This window comes from Chionomys nivalis, chromosome 22, assembly GCF_950005125.1.
Source record: "Chionomys nivalis chromosome 22, mChiNiv1.1, whole genome shotgun sequence".
Classification (NCBI taxonomy): domain Eukaryota; kingdom Metazoa; phylum Chordata; class Mammalia; order Rodentia; family Cricetidae; genus Chionomys; species Chionomys nivalis.
This window is the reverse complement of record NC_080107.1, coordinates 50,700,222-50,711,197: the sequence shown is the minus strand read 5'-3', so window position 1 is coordinate 50,711,197 and position 10,976 is coordinate 50,700,222.

Below are 10,976 nucleotides of genomic sequence, written 5' to 3'. Positions count from 1 at the left end.
TAATTTGGTGACCTGAAATGCTAATCAAATGCCAACAACATATGAGAAAAAGCAATAAAAACCATATATTATGCTTTTTAGCTACAAATACCCTTTTCTTTTTTTGTGGAGTTGGCGAGGGGAGAGGAGACAGACACAATCTGATGGTGAATCATGATGGCTGCCAGCATGTCTATTGAAAAAGAATATACTTTTTAAACTCTACAGTGGCACGTAGGATTAAGTGGGAGAAAGGAGGCTTGTGAGCTGGGGTGTGGCTTGCGATAATGGGTTGAGGACCTTAACAATAGGCACCAGCCATATGTTAATAGAAGGGTGGAAATTTCCTCCTGCCAAAGACAAGAATTTGTCTCCCTTTTTTAGCAAGCAGTAAATTTCTTCAGGTCCCTGAGGGAATGTGGACTTGCCTGAATGCCTGACCTTGTAAAAGGACTTTCTTGGGGGATCAAACCTAGAGTATTGCAGGTTCTTGTATTACTTAGTTTATCCAAATAGCTAGAGCTGAAAAGTGAGCAAAGACAAAGATAGACCAATGCTGTCAGTAGCTCCAGTTCATCCTTGCCGTCTGGAAAGTTGCATTCCTGTCTCCTTCTCCAACCCCAGACAGAGTCTCCAAACAAAGGGAAGGCACCAAATGCCCAGTTCTACATTCTTGGTGGCTACAGCAGCTTCCTTCCCTGGAGTGGCCAGCTGCCTCCATCCCCACTTAAGCACTCAGCTTTTGACCATTCTTGGGCACAAACCCAACTTGTGGCAGACACATCATCACCTCTCACCTATAACCTATATAAAGCCCCTTGCTTTAGTTCAGGTGGGCAGCTTCTCCAGCCGTGATTTCTGGGACTGAAGAACTCACTCAGGAGTTGCTTTGTTCAAATAAACCTGTCGAGACACTGAAAGACCTCCCAAGCTGGGAGACTCTCACTCAAGTCTCAGGATAACACGACTGCCCAGGAACTCATGAGAGACTATCCTTGCTGCAATCACATGAGGTTTATTGACAGGACAGGAACCAGTGCACTGGGGCCAAAACTCATTTCCCATGCAGGCGTAGAGAATTCAACCCCAAGTAGCTGGGAGAAGGGGTATTTAAGGGAAAAAAACAACCCAGTAATCCAAAGAGGGTAGGGAGGGTGTCACTGGAAAATTCCAAAAATACCAGTGATCAACACAAGGGGGTAACTCCCTGTTTCTCAAAATTATTCTCAAGATTATAATCTAACTTTATCTTCAACTAGTTCCTAAAACAGAGTCACTGAACCAGCTAAAATAGATTTTTGGCTCTTCTCTTCCTGCTTAGATTTTTGGTTCTATTTTTTTCTGCTAGAGGAATCTGGATTTATCCAGGTCTTTCATCTCCCCACTTCTTCTGTGCCTAGTTCTAAACATAGAACTAGATTTCAGTATCTTCTTGACCTTGTAAAGCGCTATATTGGTGGTGTAACATCAAAATCTGAACAGCACTTATTCTTTCTCTAATGAAGGTAATTAGTTTTAATTCATTAAAGTACTAAGGGCCTGTCTTAGAGCAGTGGTACCTGTCCCAACATTGGCAGCTACCCCGAGGCCCAGGATTACTGCTAGTTTTAGAGAAATAGGTTCTCATCGAAAGCGAGTTGGGTGCTTGTCAAACCCATCTTTAAGCATGTTAGCTGGATGATAAAAGACCCTAGGTATCAGTTGTACAAGCATACAATAATCTTTGGTGTCATTAAAAACCGATGTTGACACACAAGGTGTCAGGCCTATACTACAAGGCCACCATTTATCTAAATGGGGAAACAAGTACCTGGTGTCAGGAGTCTTAGGGCTCTTAAGAGTCTCATTACACAAACGTTTGCAGGCAGCCGGTGGACTTCCCAGGCATGACCCTACACCTGTAACCTCAGTAAGAGTCAGCCTAATTAGTCCCCCAAACACAAGCATCCTGACTGGTGGTGGTGTTAAAAGCCCCGATACTGCAATTCGTCAAGAGTACCAAGTATGGCCCTTTCTAATTTGGCTCAAGATTCCCAACTTGACACCACTGGACAAAAATGTCATCCCCTACTTGGAACTGATGCAGCATGTGTGAGTCTTCAGCGTATAAACTTCTTTTAGTTGTTTTTAGATCTGGCGTCTCACCAATTCAAGGGCCTTTAGGCGGGCAAATAAAGGTCTGCGCAACAAAGGCAGGTCCATTATCAGACCCAATTACCTTGGGTATCCCAAACCTCAGGAAGATTTCTTTTATGATCTTTTTAGCCACCACATTGGCTGTCTCAGTCCTGGTAGGAAAATCTTCTACCCAGCCTGAAAAAGTTATCTATAAAAACTAATAAGTACTTGTTACCATATCTGGCTGGCTTAATTTCTATAAAATCTATGTCCCAGTAGGCCCCAGGCCTGTTGCCCCTGAGCCTCGTCACAGGAGTATATATGGAGTGTCCTGCATTAGTCATAGCATAGGCCTTGCAGCTTTTAACTTCTTCTGCCAAGTCAGAGAGTCCCATAATATAATAGTTGGAGGCTCTAACAGCATCTTTTAGTTTCTTGGCCACCAAGTGGGTCAGGTAATGTAAGTTGGTAACATACTTGTGCCCTTCTTTTTGTGGGAGGACTAGTTTTCCTCCTCTTGTCTCTACTGCCCCTTATGGGGTTTTCTGTAGTAGTCGTAATTTGCCAATAACTTGATAGTCCTCAGGGTGTATCTAAAGTTGGTTTCACTGATATCATGATAATCTTTAGGCTCTTTGACTGCCAGGATCATTGCTGCTTGGGCCGCCTGTTTAGCAGTTAGGTCTGCCATCTGAATTCCTTTAGCCACAGCATCTCGAGCTTTTTGTTGCCCTGGACAATGTATGATGGTTACCTTCTCTGGTAAATGTATGACCTCGAGGAGACTCAAAATTTTTTCTTTATTTTTTATGTCTTTTCCTGCAGATGTTAACAGTCCTCTTTGTCTGTATATTGTTCCATGTATATGGGCAGTGGCAGATGTATACCTGCTGTCAGTGTAGATGTTGATAGACTTCCCCTCTGCCATCGGTAGAGCTGGTATCAAAGCCACAAGTTCGGCTTTCAGGGCCGACATCCTTCAGGGAGGCTACTGGCCCAGATTACTTGCTTCCTGTCCACCACTGCTGCCCCCGCCTTCCACTTACCTTCAACCACGAAACTGCTGCCATCCATGTACCAGCTCGGACTCCCAGGCCAAGGCTGATCCTTCAGATAATTTTGTGTACCAGTTCCTTCTGCCAGAATGTCAGTGCAGTGATGGGTAGGTGAGGACTCATCAGTCTCGGGCCGTAGGGTAGCGGGATTGAGGACAGCAGGGGGAGCGAAGGTCACTGGTTCAGTCAACAAAAGGCTTTGATCACCTCTGGCCCGGTTCAAGTAAACCTGATCTGGGCCTTCAACTTCGTTAACAAATCTCTTTCTAATAAAGGCGTGGGACACTCAGGGAAAACCGGGAAAGAATGAGTCACTTGTCCTCTCCCCAAATCTACAGTTCGTAAGGTGGTCCACGGATATTATTTCTGTCCAGTTGCTCCAACTACTATAGTCTTTGTATTCTTTAGCTTCCCCAATGGTTGTTTCAGCAGAGTGCTCCGCTCCTGTGTCCACTAGAAAATCCATAGGGGTCCCCTCCACAGTCAGGGTTACTCTAGGTGTGGGGGAGGGTGTCTGAGCCCCATCCCCTCTAATCATCTTCTTCTAGGGCCAGTACCTTAGAGGCCCTTCCTTTTTTCTTTGGGCATTCTCTTGCCCAATGTCCTTTTTCTTTGCAATAAGCACACTGGTCTTTGTCCAAGGGGTGCCTCTGTCCATCTTCACTCATCTTCGGTCTTCTGTTGCCCATGTTCTATCTGTCTAGGTCCTGTCTTCCCTTTCTCTCCTACCACTGTGGCCAAATTCTATCAAATTTCTCTCTTGTCTATGATCCCTCCGGTCCTCTCTCTCTCTCTCTCTCTCTCTCTCTCTCTCTCTCTCTCTCTCTCGCTTCTCTTCCTCAATCTCTCACTTATGAAGCACTTTCTATGCCCCCTTAACCAAATCCTGCAAGGTATAATCCTACAACCCTTCTAACTGCTGTAACTTTTCTTAATATCTGATGCTGACTCTCCTATGAAGGCCATAGCTACCGTAGCTTCCTGACCCTCAGAGGTTGGGTCAAAGGGAATATAACACCTGTAAGCCTCCTTTAAATGTTCAAGAAACACAGATGGTGGTTCAACCAGCCCCTGAAGAACCTCTCTTTGACCTTAAAAACATATGCAGGGAACTAGATAAAGCTCATTTCTGTTTACACATTTTTTTTTTACCAAAATCTCTCTTGCTTTTTAGACAACATATCAAAATTCTCTCTTGCCTTACAGACAATATAAAAACTCTTACCAAAGTCGTTTTTGTGGTTTTTCTCAGTGGGGATGTTATGGCTACATTTTAAACAAGAACAGCACATAAAATCCTGTACCAGTGTGAAATATTTGAGACCAACAATAGTTTTTTTTTAACATTAACCAACAATAATTTGTAACCAGCCCTTATAAATGATAACAGATACTTATAATACTTATAACCCATAGGATCTGAAAGAGTTCTTCACCTGTCAAGCCAAGCCTTGGTCAGCTTTGACCAGAGGTTTGAGGCGTGCAACTCCAGGGCAGGTAGAGGGAACTCATCCACCAGCACGGTGGGGGGAGGGGGCCGGGTGTATGCAGCACTGGGGGAAAAAGATTGTTGAGCGATTACCCTCAGATTTTTTGTTTAGTGTTGGAAATCCTATTGGGGTACATGCGCCTTCTACAACTGTGTCTGGCAGTCTCGATACCTTGTAACAGCAAGGCTGAATAGCCCAGCCATCCATACAAGCATGCTGCCCCGCAGCCTCATGCTTGGGGCCAAAGCTAACTCTTTTTTTATGAAATATATCCCTGTACTTATGGCCCTATTTCTGAAGTCTTGTAAGTGGTCACAATATCAAAGTCAAAAGAAGTCATGATTTGAGTACATCAGCGTCAGTCTAAGTCAGGACAAAAGCACAACACACATTACACAGACATACAGGACAATGGTGCCAAACAGACCAAAGACCACAGCTTCAAGCTGCTTTGTGGGTGTGACCTGCCCTGCTATCGAAATGAGACCGCTATCCACACATGTCTACAGAGAACTGACCATGCTACTCACGTGTCATACCACAGAACTGAGAAACGTCACCTGTGTATCTCACCAGAGAACTGAACATACTACTTAGAAAGACAAAACCACTGATCCTGAGTCAACGTCACAGTCTGTCCCAATCGTCAAAGTCACAAGTAAGACAAAACAAAAGTCCAAAGACTTACAAGACACACAAACAAATGTCTGTCTCCACCATTTTGTCTGGACAAAACCATTCCAGAAATATAGACAGCTGAGAGGGCATATAGTTCCTCCAATACAGGAGAACTTCCGTATCCTCACCAGCACCCAGACTGGAATGTCCCAGGCATCCCTGGGTCCCTTCTCACCTCTTGGGACTTCTCCCAGGCCGGCAGCCGGTGATCACCTAGCATATCTGCTGATCACTCCTCCCGAGACATGAGCAACTGCAAAACCGAAACCAAAAATATAAAACCTGTACAGAACCTGAATTCAGCTGGCACGGAAACACAAAGACACAGACACACAGACAATATCTCACCTCCAAGTGGGTGTTCGGAGAGTAGGGTGGTCGCCAATCCTGGGATGAGCCCCCAAATGAAAGACCTCCAGAGCGGGGAGACTCTCACTCAAGTCTCTGAATAACACGACCCCCCAGGAACTCATGAGAGACTGTCCTTGCTGCAATCACACGAGATTTATTGACAGGACTGGAACCAGTGCACTGGGGCTGAAACTCATTTCCCACGCAGGGGTAGAGAGTTCGACCCTGAGTAGCTGGGAGAAGGGGTATTTGATGGAGGAAGGTCATTTGTCAATAAACAAACTGCCTTGGCTCATTTGATAGGCCATCCCTTAGGTGGGTGGAGTAGACAGAATAGAATGCTGGGAGGAAGAGGAAGTGAGCTCAGATGCAGGGCAGCTCCTCTGAGAGACAGACGCCATGCTCTCCTCTCCAGAGCAGACACGATGAAGCTCTGACCCAGGATGGACGTAGGCTAGAATCTTCCCGGTAAGCGCACCTTGGGGTGCTACATACATGAACAGAAATGGGCCAAGCAGTGTTAAAAGAATAGAGTTTGTGTGTTGTTATTTTGGGGCATAAGCTAGCCAGGCAACCATGAGCCGGGCTGTGGGAAGAGGCCCGCAGCCCCCACTACAGGTATTTAAGGTAAGAAACCACAACCCAGTAATCTAAAGGGGGTAGGGAGGGCACCATTGGAAAATTCTGAAAATACCAGTGATTATTGAAGAATTCTGAAAATACCAATGATCATCACAAGGGGGTAACTTTCTGTTTCTCAAGATTATAATCTAACTTTATCTTCAACTAGTTCCTAAAATAGAGCCAGTGAACCAGCTAACCTAGATTTTTGGCTCTTCTCTTCCTGCTTAGATTTTTGGCTCTATTTTTTTTTTCTGCTAGAGGGGTCTGGATTTATCCAGGTCTTTCAGGAAGTACACTTGAACACATTGGCACAGGGAACCACTTCCTAAATATAACTCCAGCAACACATACACTGAGAGAAACAATTAACAAATGGGACCTCCTGAAACTGAAAAACTTCTGTAAAGCAAAGGACACCATCAAGAAGACAAAACGACAGTCTACAGAACGGGAAAAGATCTTCACTAACCCCACATCAGACAGAGGTCTGATCTCCAAAATATACAAAGAACTCAAGAAATTGGACACCAAAAGATCATATAATCCAGTAAAAAAATGGAGTACAGACCTAAACAGAGAACTCTCAACAGAGGATTCTAAAATGGCTGAAAGACACTTAAGGAAATGTTCAACATCCTTAGTCATCAGAGAAATGCAAATCAAAACAACTCTGAGATTCCATCTTACACCTGTAAGAATGACCAAGATCAAAATCACTGATGACAACTTATGCTGGAGAGGTTGTGGGGGAAAGCGAACACTTCTGCATTGCTGGTGGGAATGCAAGCTGGTACAACCCATTTGGATGTCAGTGTGGTGATTTCTCAGAAAATTAGGAAACAACCTTCCTCAAGACCCAGCAATACCACTTTTGGGTATATATCCAAAGGATGCTCAATCGTGCCACAAGGACATGTGCTCAACTATGTTCATAGCAGCTTTGTTTGTCATAGCCAGAACCTGGAAACAACCTAAATGGCCCTCGACTGAAGAATGGATAAGGAAAATGTGGTACATATACACAATGGAGTACTACACAGCAGAAAAAAATAATGACATCTTGAATTTCGCAGGAAATGGATGGAGCTAGAAAACATTATTTTGAGTGAGGTAACTCAGACCCAGAAAGACAATTATCACATGTACTCACTCATAGGTGGTTTTTAAACATAAAGCAAAGAAAGCCAGCCTACAAACCACAATCCCAGAGAACTTAGAGAACAATGAGGACACTAAGAGAGACTTACATAGATCTAATCTAGGTGGGAAGTAGAAAGTAGAAAAAGACAAGATCTCCTGAGCAAATTGGGAGCATGGGGACCTTGGGGGAGGACTGAAGGGTAAAGGGAAAGGCATTGAGGGGAGCAGAGAAAAATTCAGAGCTCAATAAATATCAATAAAACAATGTAGGGCTGGAGAGATGGCTCAGAGGTTAAGAGCACTGCCTGCTCTTCCAAAGGTCCTGAGTTCAATTCCCAGCAACCACATGGTGGCTCACAACCATCTGTAATGAGGTCTGGTGCCCTCTTCTGGCCTTCAGGCATACACACAGACAGAATATTGTATACAGAATAAATAAATATTTAAAAAAAAAAACAATGTAAAAACCATGAATTTTAAAAAAGGGATTGTAGATAAGGCCTTCTTAGAAACAATGTTCTTTCTAGATATAATCAAACAGAAGGCCCCAGCTTTCTAAAGTATGCAGAAGGTGTGGCAGAGGCTGACACTGGACCAATGAATGCAGACCAACAAGGGCAGACAAGGACATGCCTTAGGGGGCCTCTTGAAGGCCCCAATGTCATACATGGTTCAATTATTCCCTATCAGCATGAGGGAAACTCCTCCACAGAGGACCTAATACCCATTGTTAAAAAACATACTGCTTTGGAGTAACTTTAACAAATAAAACAAAATTTTCAGGAGAGACCATAAAACAAGTATTTTGGCAAACTTCTATAAATGACAAAAGACCAAAGCGAAAATATGGATAAATGGTATTATAATTGAAAGTTTAATGACACAGGCATGGTTGTAACAATAATTTCACCGAAATCTTGGCATCCAGATTGGCCTCTTCAGGAGGTAAATGTTCAACTTCTTGGGATTGGAACTTTATCTCGGGTTAAACAAAGTACAAGAATATAAAAATTAAAACCATATGTGGCTAACATAGCAATGAATCTCTGGGGAATGTGAGTAGTTTCAGCAATGGAAAACACATCTTAACATATTCAGGATTTCAATGGGCAATTGCTTTAAGTTGATTCTGTAATTACACATTTATTAAAAGCTGTGAACATCATGGGGGATACCTGTACAAATTAAGACTGACAATGCTCCAGCATATGTCTCTAGTAAAATGAAACACTTTTTAATATATTGCATTATAAATTATATCACAGGTATACCTATAGAATCAGCAATTATAGAAATACCTAATCATATCATAAAAATATGCCTAATAAACAGAAAAGGGTAATAAAGACCCTCAGAGACAGATTGCACAATGAGTTATTAAATTTAAATTGTTTAAATGCTAATGAGAAAGGAATGACAGTTGTGGAGAGACATTGGGTAGTAGAAAAAACTGCTGAATTAAATCGGTCTGTATACTTTAAGGATGTGTTGACATCAGAATGGAAACCAGAATATGTGTTATGTTGGGGAAGAGATTTTGCTTTTGTTTCCACAAGAAAAGAAAAGTTATGAATACCATCAAGATTGTTAAAGATTTGATTTAATCAGAAGAGACCTCTTGGTTAGGAGAGGCAGTAGTTCATCTAACTGTAAGACCATTCAATCTGAATTAACTTAAAAGACTAACAAATTCCTTTCATTTGATCTGATATAACCTTTTTTTATTTATTCTTTTTTACTTAAAATTTCCAACTGCTCCCCGTTTCCCATTTCCCTCCCCCTCCTCCCACATATTGCCCCCTCCCCCCGCTCCCCTCCCCCTATCCCCACTCCACTTCTCCTCCCCCTAGTCCACTCCCCCTCCCTCTCGATACTGAAGAGCAGTCCAAATTCCCTGCTCTACAGGAAGACCAAGGTCCTCCCTCTTCTATCTAGGTCCAGGAAGGTGAGCATCCAAACAGGCTACGCTCCCACAAAGCCAGTTCATGCATTAGGATTGAAACCTAGTGCCATTGTCCTTGGCCTCTCATCAGCCCTCATTGTCCGCCCTGTTCAGAGAGTCCAGCTTCAACCCATGCTTATTCAGTCCCAGTCCAGCTGGCCTTGGAGAGCTCCCAATAGATCAGTTCCACTGTCACAGTGGGTGGGTGCACGCCTCGTGGTCCTGATTTCCTTGCTCATGTTCTCCCTCCTTCTGCTCCTCATTTGGACCTTAAGAGCTCAGACGGTTGATCCAAATTGGGTCTCTGTCTCTCTCTCTCGATCCATCGCCAGATGAAAGTTCCTGTGCCATTCTCCTTGGCCTCTCGTCAGCTCTCATTGTCCACCACATTCAGAGAGTCCGGTTTTATCCCATGTTTTTTTCAGTAGCAGTCCAGCTGGCCTTGGTGAGCTCCCAATAGATCGGCCCCCCTGTCTCAGTGGTTGGGTGCACCCCTCATGGTCCTAACTTCCTTGTTCATGTTCTCTCTCCTTCTGCTCCTCATTATAACCTTGGGAGCTCAGTCCGGTGCTCCAGTGTGGGTCTCTGTCTCTATCTCCATCCATCGCTAGATGAAGGTTCTATGGCGATATGCAAGATATTCATCAGTATGATTATAGGATAGGTTCATTTCAGGTTCCCTATCCTCAGGTGCCCCAATGAACTAACTGGGGACATTGCCCTGGGCTTCTGGTAGCCATTCCAGGTTCAAGTCTCTTGCCAACCCTTAGGTGGCTCCCTTAACTAAGGTATGAGTTTCCCTGCTCCCCCATCCAACCTTCCTTTACCCCCAATCACCCCGATTCCCCAGTTCCCCTCATCCTCTCCTTCACACTTTTCTCTCCCCATCTCCCCTCATCCCCATCCCACCCCACCCCCCAAGATTCCCATTTATATATATAACCTTTCAAAAAAAAAAAAAAGGAAAACTCCCCCAAAGTTCAGATTAATGCATGATTTTATTTTTGTCTTTCTAGGAGAACAAAAGCATCTAAGAACAAATGAAGCATCTGAAGAAGGGTGAATCATCCACAGAAAATGTCCCCAGAAAAGGAGTAAATTGGCCTAATGGTATTCCAACAAGATAAAATTTCATAAATCTATCAAAATATTTGTTTCTATAGTTCTCCATAGATACGCTACGCAGATGGTCTTTATGTAGTCCCAACTCAATTAGAAATTAAAGCTAGAGAGTGGCTCTCTTCTTTCTTACACCCAAGCCATGCCTGTTAAAAGGAAAGCCAAAGTCCCTGTCTTGTGTCAGAAGAACCACCTGCTATGGGACACAAGAAAGCCTAACTTTAAGGACTAGTCTCTTGCCACTAATCTCATAATCCCTCAGATTTACTTTGATGCTTTAAAACTTTTCTTAAGGTATAAATATTATCTCAAAATGTATAAGACTAATATATGTATATATGTTTAAGCTTTCTGTTGTGTTTTCATGGTCATATAGAGTACTAAGTAATTCTAGATTTAGGCTTCATCTAGATTTCTATATGCAATTTCAGGCTTGAGGCTGAAGCAAGTAACTATGGATTAAGTCTGTTTATCCTTGGT